Source organism: Oryctolagus cuniculus, chromosome 2 (assembly GCF_051225735.1).
Source record: "Oryctolagus cuniculus isolate XC-2025 breed Fujian yellow rabbit chromosome 2, ASM5122573v1, whole genome shotgun sequence".
NCBI classification, from domain to species: Eukaryota; Metazoa; Chordata; class Mammalia; order Lagomorpha; family Leporidae; genus Oryctolagus; species Oryctolagus cuniculus.
The window spans coordinates 126,539,667-126,553,269 of NC_142868.1; the positions used below are offsets into that span (position 1 = coordinate 126,539,667).

General features: G+C 36.7%; 1 long non-coding RNA gene across 1 annotated transcript in view; it reads right to left on the bottom strand.

The window, feature by feature from the left end:
* Positions 1 to 1,148: 1,148 nt before the first annotated feature.
* Positions 1,149 to 13,603, bottom strand: part of LOC149128042 (uncharacterized) — a 153,064-nt gene continuing 140,609 nt past the window's right edge. Inside the window, exons 3-4 of the long non-coding RNA XR_016229673.1 lie at positions 12,214 to 12,248; positions 1,149 to 1,272 (exon numbers count right to left, since the gene is read on the bottom strand). This is a non-coding gene — a long non-coding RNA (uncharacterized LOC149128042). The remainder of the gene's footprint in view (positions 1,273 to 12,213; positions 12,249 to 13,603) is intronic.

Here is a 13,603-nt window from a genome sequence, read left to right on the forward strand (position 1 = left end):
TTCACTGCATTTATAAAGAGTGCTAAGAAATTCCAATAAGTAATTTCAATCTGTTCTAATAAATGGAAACTAAATCTGAAAAGCTCTTGGATTTGAGACAAGAAAAGAAAGGAACAAACAGGTTATTTTTTTAAAAAAGTTTTCCCTTTGATAGTTCTTACATTTATCCAGTGAAAATAACAAAGCACACATCAGTCTGGCAGCAGAGTAGAATGTGGACATTTTTCCACATTACAGAATGGTATTTTTCAAAGAAAGGCCACGTTTTCACATGTTGATCAATAGTTATTGTCCATTTTCTTAGCATAAAGGAAAAAAATAAAGCAAAAATAACAGCAAAAGTTACATTTTTTAAAAGATTTACTTACTTATTTAAAAGGCAGAGTTACAGAGAAGCAGAGGCATAAAAAAAAAGAACTGGTTCACTTCCCAGATGGCTGCAACAACTGGAACTGTGCAGTCTGAAGCCAGGAGCCAGGAGCTTCTTCCGGGCCTCCCATGCGGGTGCAGAGGCCCAAGGACTTGGGCCATCTTCTACTTCTTTTCCAGTAATGTGGTCAGAGTCATCTAGCACAATATATTCTCTAATGATAATACAGACTCAGATTATTTGTCTATGTTATCATTGGAGTGAAAATAATTGTTAAGTGTCTAAGAACAAGGTGAATAAGGAGATAAATATGTATATATTATACTACATTACTGAATGGTATGAAGATTTAGAACATTGTGAGGGTCTTCAGACATAGAAAATGTACACTATCCCTAAACTCTATTTTTATCAAAAACTTTGTGAAATACTTGTGTGTGTGTGTGTGTGTGTATTTAGTTTAGTTTGCAATGTATCCAGTTGAAAAATAAAACTAATTGAAACAAAAACAATGAAGTCTGTTAACTGACACTCTTGTTTGTTTGCTTGTTTTTCATTCAAGGTGTCTATATAAGGCTCCTCAAATCCAGCGCTTATCCTGAAGCTCAATAATGTTTTAGGAGCTGGGAATATTTTAACATTTTTGCCACACTATATTGCATGTAGAAAACTTCGTTCTCAGGCTTACTACCTCTTTTTGTTAAAATAGGTAAAGCTATGCTATAGCATTTAAGATATCTCTACGTCAAGAGTTCAATGCAATGGAAATGTATTTTACTCACATTTTACTTCCAGGTGAATTCCACACACCTCTTTCCCATGTTATGACAAACAGTTTGAGCCCCTTTGATCTATTGGTTTTGCCACATCAACACAATTCTTCCATGTTCACAGATGAAAAGCTAGACAACAACAGGAACAATGGAACATGGAGTTTTCACTGAGTCAGCCAGGAAATTTTACATATCATCTCCATCTACCTTTCACTGATCAAAATCAATCACATGGAGCTATGGCATAGTTTTGCAAGTATCCTTGATGCAGAAGGAGTTGGGTATTATGAGTAATTGTAATGTATACCTCATCATGTTACAATGATAAGATGGTATCTGCACCTTTTGTCAGAGACAGAGAGCAAGAAAGTGCACCAGAGCACACACAAAATATTCCATTTTCGCCTATTTATTTTACTTTTGTTTTTCTTGGATAAGCACATCACTACTAGGACTGGCTTTTCATAATACAAAAGCTGGTTTGTGCTGTTTCTACAGATAATTTTAAAAGAATATTTTCCCTTAGAGAACATTATATAGATTGCTGTCCAGATGGTGGTGAATGGATTATGTGAGTTTCAAACACTAAGGCTGAGTTTTTATTTACAATTTGTCTTGAAGAAGAAGTGGTCTCCATGGTACCATCACACCAAGGTGCAAAGTATCGATGTTGGCAGCATCAGGATTTTAAATAATGTGATTCAGAAAGCTTGGAATCAAGCCCTCTTCCTGTGTTTCACCATGCAACAAAATTCCAGAGTCCATGCAAACATCAGTCATGAGATGTTAGAGTCCAAGTGCTCACAAAAACTGTAGAGGATCTACAGTTTGGAAGAGGACCTGAGAAACTGCCAGGAATGAGGCTTCAAGGATAATTGCTGCTAAAGTCTGTACAGCCTGGTCTAACAGCAGCATAAAGACCATGTGAATAATTGATGCGGAAATCTCTAAGGGCCTCTATTAACTTTCACAATGGAACACTTTTAGCATTCCTTCTTTTCTTGTTTTGGGTTATTTATTGGCAAACCGTAACTGCACATATTTATGGGGTACAATGCAATATTTCAATATATGCATACATTTTATTGATCATATTAGGTTAAGTAGCATGCATCACTTCATGTATTTAAGGTTTCTTTGTAGTGGGTACATTCAGAAGCCTTTCTTCTAGCTATTCAGAAAAGTGTGGCATGTTATTGTTAACTATTATTATGCTACTTTGCAATGGAACACAAATAGGCTTTTTTTTTTTTACAATAAGGGAAGAAAGTACTTTTTAATTCAATAAAAGTAAACCTTTCTGAGATTTGACTTTATCTATATCATCTATATTTTTGAGGGAGTTAACTTTGGAGAAGAACCCAAGAATGGTGCATCTTTTGTGAGAACTTAGACATTACTATAGCTTATGATTCACAGATGATGTTCTCCACATGAAGGACTTCTGTGAGTGAGACCCCAACAGAAAGAAGTAGTCAGCAAAGAAAGATGTACTTTATTCTGAAGGGAGGAGAGAACTTCCACTTTGCCCATGGCCTTGTCTAAATCTGGAAGGAGTGAGTGGATTCAGAAGGCTTCCACAGCCTAGGCATCTCATGTCAAGAGCCTCGGGTGATCACTGACATCACACTTAAGAGTTTTAATTGTTAAATTAACAACAGGAGTCACTGCACTTACTTCCCATACAGGACCTCTCTCCTCAGAGAGTTGGATGATGAGTGTTAATAGCAACACTTGATTGCAAAGATCTACCTCACTTTAATGTATTAAATGGCATTGGTTCTTGAGCCAAAGAATGATGAGTCTCTTCGTGGAAAATTGTGTTTGTGTCTAGCCCATGAGTACTTTATCAAATCCCTCTGCAATATCAGATTGTGTGTTTTGTGGGGAAAAAAAAAAACACCAAGAGAGGAACCAATGTTTCTGGGAACTATTGGCACCAGAACCTACCATTCCACTCCACCAATGTCTTAAAATTCTAGCAGTAAAAAAATAGTGATAGCCATGTTAAAACCTTAACATCTTGCCAACCCTAAGGCCTCAAAATGATAATAGTGTAGAAAAGTAGTCAGTCAACATCAGAGATATCACACCTCTTGGATGCTAGTTCAAGTCCTGACTGCTCAACTTCCAGTCCAATTGCCTACAAAAACCTGGGAAAAGCAGAGGAAGATGGCCCAAGTACTTGGGCCCCTGCCACCCATATGGGAGACTCTGGTGAAGCTACTGGTTCCTTTTGTCTGGTGCAGACCCAGCTGTTTTGGCAATATGGGAAATGAATTAGTGGATAGAAGACTGGTTCATTCTCATTCTCATTCATTCATATTCTCTCCCTCTCTCTCTCTCTCTCTGTCTCTCTCTCTCTCTCTCTCTCTCTCTTCTTTTCTATAAAATGTTTAGCCTACACATGTCTCTCCAAGCACACACTGATTTTTCTCTATTTAATCTTTACACAAACTTGATAAGGTCCTTAACTATTTTCTATTAACTGGAGGATAGTTGAACCCAAATATTCTGTAATCATACCTCTGCATTTGATTTTTGGCTCTGTTACTTTGTAATTTAGTGTATGTTACTTAAATTTTCTGAGCTTTAGTTTTCTTCATATGGAAAATGATTTTTAAAAAGTCCTTTAGGTAGAGTTAGTATGTACTAGTATGGTTTGTATAAGATTAAATGTATATGCCTTTAAAACTATATTATTATTATTGCTGCTGTTATTTTTATTCATTAATTGATCACCTCAGGAACACATCAATTTTGAAGAGTATTTTCCGTATTAACAGCAATGCTTCTCCATACAGTATTGCTTTTGACACTAGAAAGGTTAAAAATTGACTGAGAGGAACACGGGGTGGACTTTTGGGGTGTTTTTATCATGGGATATCTAGTATGTATTCCAGTATAAAAATGTTTTCATAATCCACATATAAATTAATTATAATCAAAAATTAATTACTTGAATGCAATTGATAACTTAGCTCAGTATTTAATTTTTCCAAAATGTCTTATAAATGAAGGGGACTATGGATGTCTAATCTTTCAAAATGTTGAGAAGTGAATTGTTAAAAATAAGCTTAATTCATTTTTATTTTGCAATAGTGAGGCTTCTGCAGACTTCAGCTTATCATACCCAAATAATAAATATGTATGTGTGTACCTGTTGGACACCTGGATATATTGAAGTTTCCATAGTGAAATCATGGTCACTTTTAACTTTGCATTTACCATCAGCCAGTATTTTTCTTTTGTACAATGTTTCTTCTACTGACTATGCTATTGCACCTAATCCCTTTGAAATCCATTACAAATAGAGAAATCTATGCTATTATCACTAATTGAAATAAATGTACTTGTCTCCCACTCCCTGTTCAGCCATAACTGTGTCTAAGCCCTGTACTTATATTTATAAAATCTTGATTAACTTTTCCATGTACACTATGAGATTAGTATTATCTCCATTATATAAAAGGTTGAGTGATTTGTAGCATGTCTCTCTACCCTAATGCCATTACTCTTAGCAGGTGTGCTCTATGAAACCATTTCTCTATATGGCACAGTACCTGCTGGGCACATGATGATACATTTGTTAGTTGAATCAAAAATTAATGAGGCCGGCGCCGCGGCTCACTAAGCTAATGCTCCACCTTGCAGTGCCAGCACAGTGGGTTCTAGTCCCGGTCGGGGTGCCAGATTCTGTCCTGGTTGCCCCTCTTCCAGGCCAGCTCTCTGCTGTGGCCAGGGAGTGCAGTGGAGGATGGCCCAAGTGCTTGGGCCCTGCACCCCATGGGAGACCAGGAGGAGTACCTGGCTCCTGCCATCGGATCAGCGCGGTGCACCAGCCACAGCATGCCAGCCACGGCGGCCACTGGAGGGTGAACCAACGGCAAAGGAAGACCTTTCTCTCTGTCTCTCTCTCTCACTGTCCACTCTGCCTGTCAAAAAAAAAAAAATTAATGAAAGGAAGAAGGAATCAAATGGATAGATTATACTTCAACCACAAAAGTTTACTAAACCAAAAAATGTGAGTTGTATAACATGAATAGTATATTAGATGTGGACAATTATATAAAGATCAATTTTTTTAAATAAGTAGACCACTGAAACCATATGAAAAATGAAAAGAGTTCAAAATCTTCAAAATAAAACCATTCAAAAATATTTAATAAATAAATTAAATAAATAAAAAGGCCACTTTTTCATTGAGTTGTGAATATTTACAAGTAATGATTAGTCACTAAATTTTCCTATATAAACTAAACATGTATTTCAGCATTTTCAAATCCACATAACATTTTGATAACCAAAATCAATGGTTTCATTTATATTACTTAAAATTTCAATGTAAAATTAGTATCAGCAACTGATTTGGGACAATTATTACCTACATAGAGATCTTTGATAGGTTGCACAATAAAAAAAAAAAAAAAAACCCAAATGCATCATAGACCTAAAAGTAAATTTTAAGACTATACATTTTTAGAAGCAATTACAACAGAAAAAAATTATAAAATCAAACTTAAGCAACTATTTCTTAGACAAACCCTGAGCACACAATCTGTTAAATTTGGGTCCTTCAAAGTGTGAAACATTTATTCATTGAAAGATGCTGTTTAGAAAATGAATATACAAACTAGAACCTGGAGAAAACATTTTAAAATACATGTGATAAACTCTTAGAAAAAACTCTTCTAATTCAACAAGAATAAACAAACAACCTGATAAAAAATTATGCAACAGATTTGAATAGGCATACCACCAAAGAATACATGTGAATAGAAAATAAGCATATGAAAAGATGTTCAACAGGATTAGCCATGACAGATACAAAAAAAGTACAGTCAGATATCACTATATTTCTATTAGAATGGTTAAATTTAAAAGACTGACCATACCAAGTGCTGGTAGGAATACACAACTGTCATAGACTCCTGAGGAAAATGTACAAGTTACACAGTTTGTCAATGTCTTAAAAATGAAACATACTCGGAGAGGTTCCAAGGTGGCAGAATAAGGAGGGAGCTCACAATAGTTCAGGAAAATATAGTTTAATAAATTGGAGATAGTGTAGTCTCAGGGAAGAGTTAGGGAAAAAATGGCAGAAGAAACTCTTCCGGAATTAGAGAGATACAGTGGATCTATGTGGAGGGCACGGGGGCCCACAGCTCAGGACCCCAGCTGCCGAGAGTCTCCTCTGTGCCAGTGCTGGAAAGAGAGGTGAGGCGAAACTGCAGTAGCCTGAGACACTGGCAGAAAAGCATGAAGAGCCTAGAGGGAATGAGGCTTGAAGCCCCATGGGGGAAAGTACACCAGCCTAACATGAGGAGAAAAAAAATAAAAGCGCCAGTATAGAAATGATTCTCTCTCTCCACTCACCTTACAAAGGCATGTGAGACAATAGAGTAGGTGCCATTTTGGACATATGTAACAGCTGAGCCAGCTCGGGGTTGTGCCTGCCCACAGCCAAGCAGAAAAATGTGACTCTGATGGAGAGTAATAACAGGATACTAAGACCTAGTGAATGTGTGCAGCTTATGAACCAGGACTGTGAAAAAAAAATGAGGGAGTGTGGGAGAACTCACAGTGTAGCTGAGATGTGAGTAATCTCAATGGGAGACACCACAAGCTTGGGTGGCCTTAGCTACTCAGGGAGAGACATTACAGGAGAATCTGAACTAACACTGAAGACTGCACAGATCTTTTGTGTGGTCCTTAGGACTGAGCAGACAAATATTATACCCACTGGGGCTAGCATTCAGGCACTGATTGCCATCAAGGGGAAGAGCTCAGATGAGTGGAATTACTTCCCTTCTGAATAAAAAAAAGAGAGAGAGATTTACCATGCCAAATCTGGGTGTGTCACCTTTGTCACATCCTTAACCCTGAAGAACTGAACAGAGCTCTCTGGCTACACCCACCACAAACCTATAGAGATTCACCAAAAGCAGACTGTCCACTTAATCTAGAGTCATAGTATAACGAGAAAAGCCACCACAACGGGGGAAAAAAAAAGAAACCAAAGAATATCTTCACAATGCCAAACAACAAACGCAAAAACTGAGGAAACAAAAACAAGGAAGGTATCATTATGCTCCCAAAAGAACATGACATCCAATACAAGATTATGAAGATGATGAGATAGAAGAAATGCAAGAAACAGAACTGACAAAATTTATGATACGAAACAAATGCATGAACTACAGAAATCCATACAGGACAGGATAGAAAATCTCTCTCATGAAAATGAAATCTTCAGAAGGAATCAAAATGAAATGAGGAATTTAGGAGAACATGAAACTGAGATAGTGAAGGGAAATCAAAATGAAATGAAGAATTCAACAGAACAAATAAAAAACACGTTTGAGAGCCTTAAAAACAGAAGTCAGTGAGGTAGAAGAGAGAATATCTGACTTAGAAGACAGAACATAGGAAAGTAAACAGTCAAACCAAAGAAAAGAAGAGGAAATTAGAAATCTAAAAATATTGTTGGGAATCTACAGGATACTATTAAAAAACCCAACATTCAGGTTCTAGGAGTTCCTGAAGGCATGGAGAGAGAAAGGATTAGATGGCCCTTTTAGTGAGATACTAGCAGAAAACTCCCCAGGTTTGGAGAAGGAAAGAGACATCCAAGTACAGGAAGCACATAGAACCCCGAATAAACATGACCAAGACAGATCCTCACCATGACACATGGTAATCAAATTCACCACAGTGAAACAAAGGAAAGATTCTAAATTGTGCAAGAGAGAAACACCAGAGTACTCTCAGAGGATCTCCAATTAGACTCACAGCAGACTTCTCATCAGAAACCCTACAGGCTAGGAGGGTATGGAGAGACATAGCCCAGGTACTAAGAGAATAAAACTAACATCTCAGAATATTATATCCTGCAAAGCTCTCATTGGTGAATGAAGGTAAAATAAAGACCTTTCATAGCAAACAGAAATTGAAAGAATTTGTCACTACTCATCCAGCCCTGCAAAAGATGCCTAAGAATGTGCTACACACAGAAACACAGAAACACGGCCATCAATATGAAAGAAGGTAAAGCAAGGAAACCTCACAACAAAAGATCACAGGAAGTTCAAAGCATATATTAGAAATATCTTTGGGAAAATGGCAGGGCAGAGTCACTACTTATCAATAGTCACATTGGATGTAAATGGCCTCAACTCTCCAGTTAAAGGCACAGACTGGCTGAATGGATTAAAAAACAAAACCCATCTATTTTCTGCTTACAGGAAACACATCTTTCCAACAAAGATGCATGCAGACTGAAAGTGAAAAGTTGAAAAAAGATATTCCGTGCCAAAAGAAACCAAAAAAGAGCTGGCATAGCCATCTTAATATCAGACAAAATAAACTTAAACACAAAAACTCTCAAGAGAGAAAAAGAGGGGCACTATATAATGATTAAGGGATCAATTCAACAGGAAGATGTAACTATTATAAGCATATATGCACCTAATTACAGGGAACCGGATTATTTAAAAGGTATGTTAAAGGGAGATTTAGACTCCAATACAAAAGTATTGGGGAACTTCAATACTCCACTTACAGCAATAGATAGATCAACCAGACTGAATATCAACAATAAAGAGCAGATTCAATCGACACTATAGACCAAATGGATCTAACAGATATCTACAGAACTTTTCATCCTACACTTGAAGAATTTACATTCTTCTCAGCAGTACATGGAACCTACTCTAGGATTGACCACATACTAGGCCATAAAGCAACTCTCAGCAAATTCAAAAGAATCAAAATCATACAATGCATCTTCTCAGACCACCATGGAATGAAGCCGGAAATAGGCAACTCAGAAATCCCTAGAGCATATGAAAACACATGGAGACTGAACAACATGCTCCTGAATGAACAGTGAGTCAAGGAAAAATCAAAAGAGAAATAAAAAACTTTCTGGAAGTAAATGAGGATAACAACACAAAATATCAAAACATATGGAATACAGCAAAAGCAGTGAAAGAGGAAAGTTTATAGCAATAGGTGCCTACATCAAGAAATTAGAAAGGCACCAAAAAATGAGTTATCAATTCTTCTCAAGTATCTAGAAATCTGCAGCAAAGCAGACCCAAAACTAGTAGGAAAAGACAAATAATTAAAATTAGAGAAGAAATCAACGGAATCATATCAAAAAATTACAGAAGATCAGCAAAAGGAAGAGCTGGTTTTTTTGAAAAAATAAACTATATTGACACACCATAGACCCAACTAACTAAAAAAGGAAAAGCCCAGGACCAGATAAATTCACTGCTGAATTATTACCAGACATTTAAATAAGAACTAAATCCAATTCTTCTCAAAATATTCAGAACAACTGAAAGAGAAGAAATCCTCCCATATTCTTTCATGAAGTCAGCATCACCTTAACTCCTACATCTGAAAAAGATGTAACAGAGAAAGAGAATTACAGACCAGTTTCACTGATGAACATTGATGCCAAAACCCTCAATAAAATTCTGGCCAATAGAATGCAACAACACATCAGAAAGATCACCCACCCATACCAAGTGGGATTTATCCATGGTATGCAGGGATGGTTCAATGTGCACAAAACAATCAATGTGATATACCACATTAACAAACTGCAGAAGAAAAATCATAAGATTATCTCAATGGGTGCAGAGAAAGCATTTAATAAAACACAACACCCTTTCATGATGAAAATCTAAGCAAATTGAGTATAGAATGAACATTCCTCAATACAATCAAAGCAATTTATGAAAAACTTATGGCGAGCATCCTATTGAATGGGGAAAAGTTGGAAGCATTTCCACTGAGATCTGGTACCCACCAGGGATGTCCACTCTCACCGTTGCTATTTAATATAGTTCTGGAAGTTTTAGCCAGAGCTACTAGGCAAGAAAAAGAAATTAAAGAGATACAAATTGGGAAGGAAAAAATCAAACTATCCCTCTTTGCAGATGATATGTTTATTTAAGGGATCCAAAGAACTCTACTAAGACTATTGGAACTCATAGAAGAGTTTGGCAGAGTAGCAGGATACAAAATCAATGCACAAAAATCAATAGCCTTTGTATACACAGGCAATGCCATGGCTGAGAAAGAACTACTAAGATCAATCCCATTCACAATAGCTACAAAAACAATCAAATACCTTGGGATAAATTTAACCAAGGATGGCAAAGATCTCTAGGATGAGAATTACAAAATCTTAAAGAAAGAAATAGAAGAGGATACCAAAAAATGGAAAAATCTTCCATGCTCATGGATTGGAAGAATCAACATCATCAAAATATCCATTCTCCCAAAAGCAATTTATAGATTCAGTGCAATCCCAATCAAGATACCAAAGACATTCTTCTAATTTTTAGAAAAAAATGATGCTGAAATCCATATGGAGGCAAAGGAGACCTTGAATAGCTAGAGCAATCTTGTACAACAAAAACAAAGCCAGAGGCATCACAATACCAGATTTCAGGACATACTACAGGGCAGTTGTAATCAAAACAGCATGGTACTGGTACAGAAACAGATGGATAGACCGATGGAACATAATAGAAACACCAAAAATCAATCCAAACATCTACAGTCAACTTATATTTAATCAAGGATCTAAAAACAATTCCTGGAGCAAGGACAGTCTCTTCAATAAATGGTGCTGGAAAAACTGGATTTCCTCATGCAGAGCATGAAGCATGACCCCTATCTTACACCCCACACAAAAATCCACTCAACATGTATTAAACACCTACATCTATGACCCGACACCATCAAATTGTTAGAGAACATTGGAGAAACCCTGCAAGATATAGGCACAGGCAGATTTCTTGGACAAGACCCGGGAGGCACAGGCAGTCAAAGCCAAAATTAACAATTGGGATTACATGAAATTGAGAAGTTTCTGTACTTCAAAAGATACAGTCAGGAAAGTGAAGAGGCAACCGACAGAATGGGAAAAATATTTGCAAATTATGCAACCGATAAAGGTTTAATAACCAGAATCTGCAAAGAGATCAAGAATCTCCACAACAACAAAACAAACAACTCACTTAAGAGATGGGCCAAGGACCTCAATAGACATATTTCAAAAGAGGAAATCCAAATGGCCAACAGACACATGAAAAATGTTCAGGATCACTAGCCATCAGCGAAATGCAAATCAAAACCACAATGAGGTTTCACCTCACCCCGGTTAGAATGGCTTACATACAGAAATCAACTAACAACTGATGCTGGCGAGGATGTGGGGAAAAAGGGACACTAATCCACTATTGGTGGGAATGCAAACTATTATAGCCACTACGGAGGACAGTTTGGAGAGTCCTCAGAAACCTGAATATAGCCCTACTACATGACCCAGCCATCCCACTCCTTGGAATTTACCCAAAGGAAATTAAATTGGCAAATAAAAAAGCTGTATGCCCCTCAAGGTTTATTGTATCTCAATTCACAATAGCTACGACCTAGAATCAACCTAAATGCCTATCAACAGTAGACTGGATAAAGAAATTATGGGATATGTACTCTATATTATACTATACAGCAGTAAAAAACAATGAAATCTGCCACCTTTCTCTGATGGGAGGAGAGTACTTCCACTTTGACTATGGCCTTGTCCTAATAAGATCAGAATTGTTTAACTTGAGAGGCTTGCATAGCATTGGCAATTCAGGACAAGAGCCTCGGCTGATTATTGACATCATAAATAAGAGCGTCATTTGTTAAATCATCAACAGGAGTCACTGTATGCTTATTTCCCATGTAGGATCTCTGTCCTTAATGTGTTGTACTATGTGAATTTATGGTAAAACTACTACTCAAATAGTACTCTATACTTTGTGTGTCTTTGGGGGCAAGTCTGTTGAAATCTTTACTTAGTATATACTAAATTGATCTTCTGTATATAAAGATAATTGAAAATGAATCTTGATGAAGAATGGGATGACAGAGAGAGTGGGAGATGGGATGGTTGCAGATGGGATTGAGGTTTTGGGAGGAAAAGCTGCTAAAATCCAAAAGTTGTACTTTTAAATTTATATTTATTAAATAAAAATTGAAAAAAAAAAGAAACATACTCACCACATGATCTGGTTTTTCTATTCACGGGTAGTTATCTAAAAGAAAAACAACAGATGATCTTACAAAGGCATGAACACACATGCAGTTTTACTTATAATAGCCAAATACTACAAACAATCCAAATCTCAACCAATAAATCAAAAGAAAAAGTGTGGAATATCCATAAAACAAAATGATACTGAGCAATACAAAAGAGCTATTAATCTCAAGAACAGTAAGAATAAATCTAAAAATAACAGTTAAGTAAAATAAGCCAGATAAGAAAGGAGGTCACACTATATAATTTCACTTATCTAAAATCTTGAAAGTGTAAAATAATGTATATATTTTAGAGATTTATTTATTTGAAAGGCAGAAATATAGAGACACAGAGGCAGGCAGGCAGAGAGAAGTCTTCCATCCACTGATTCATTCCCCAGATGGCTACAATGACCAGAGGTGTGCCAATGTGAAGCCAGGAGCTTATGGATCTCCCATGTGGGTGCAGGGGCCCAAGGACTCGGGCCACCTTTACTTTGCCTACCTTCTACTACTTTCCCAGGCTGTAGCAGAGAGCTAGATCAGAAATGGAGCAGCCGGGACTCAAACTGGTATCCATGTGGGTTGCTGGCACTGCAGGTGGCAGCTTGCCTGCTGTGCCACATTGCTGGCCCCAACTAATATATCTTGATAGAAAGCTCATCTGTGGTTGTCGAAGTGTTGAATAGGAAAGAGAGAAGACCAATAGAAGGGGACAACAAAACCTTTTGAGGGGCGATAGATATGTTCATTATCTTGATTATGGTGAAGGTTTTCTGGATGCATTCATATATCAAAACATAAAATTATGTTTCAAATGTGTGATTTATTTTATATTAATTTGAAATTATGCCATTAACATTTTAATAATCTCAGCAAATTTATATAACTTTATTTACTGAAACTAACATTATTTTAAAATAGTAACAAATTACCATCAATAATATAAATAAAAATAAATAAACCATGAAACAGAAAATGATTTCAAATTATGCCACTGGAGATTCTGTTAGGCCTGTGGACCTTCAGCCTCTTAGTCTAGACAATTCATCCTAGTTATGGGTATTTACCTTGCTGATAACTATTTTGGTTATCATTAAAGATAACTCCTTGAATTTAGATTATTTGTCATGTATATCATTCATATATAAAGAGGGTCAGTTTTCTGAATATTGACATATTTGGATAGGATCTTATGTTTTCAAGGACATCTATATACATTATCTTGTTTGATCTACATATTCTCATTCAGCCTCCTATCCTCTTCCCCACTGGCTTACTATTTCTCCTGCATTCTGCTGTGTCCTCGAATGTCACTCCCATTGCCACCTACCTATCCATTAGACTGCACATCTTCTGCCCCACCTCATCC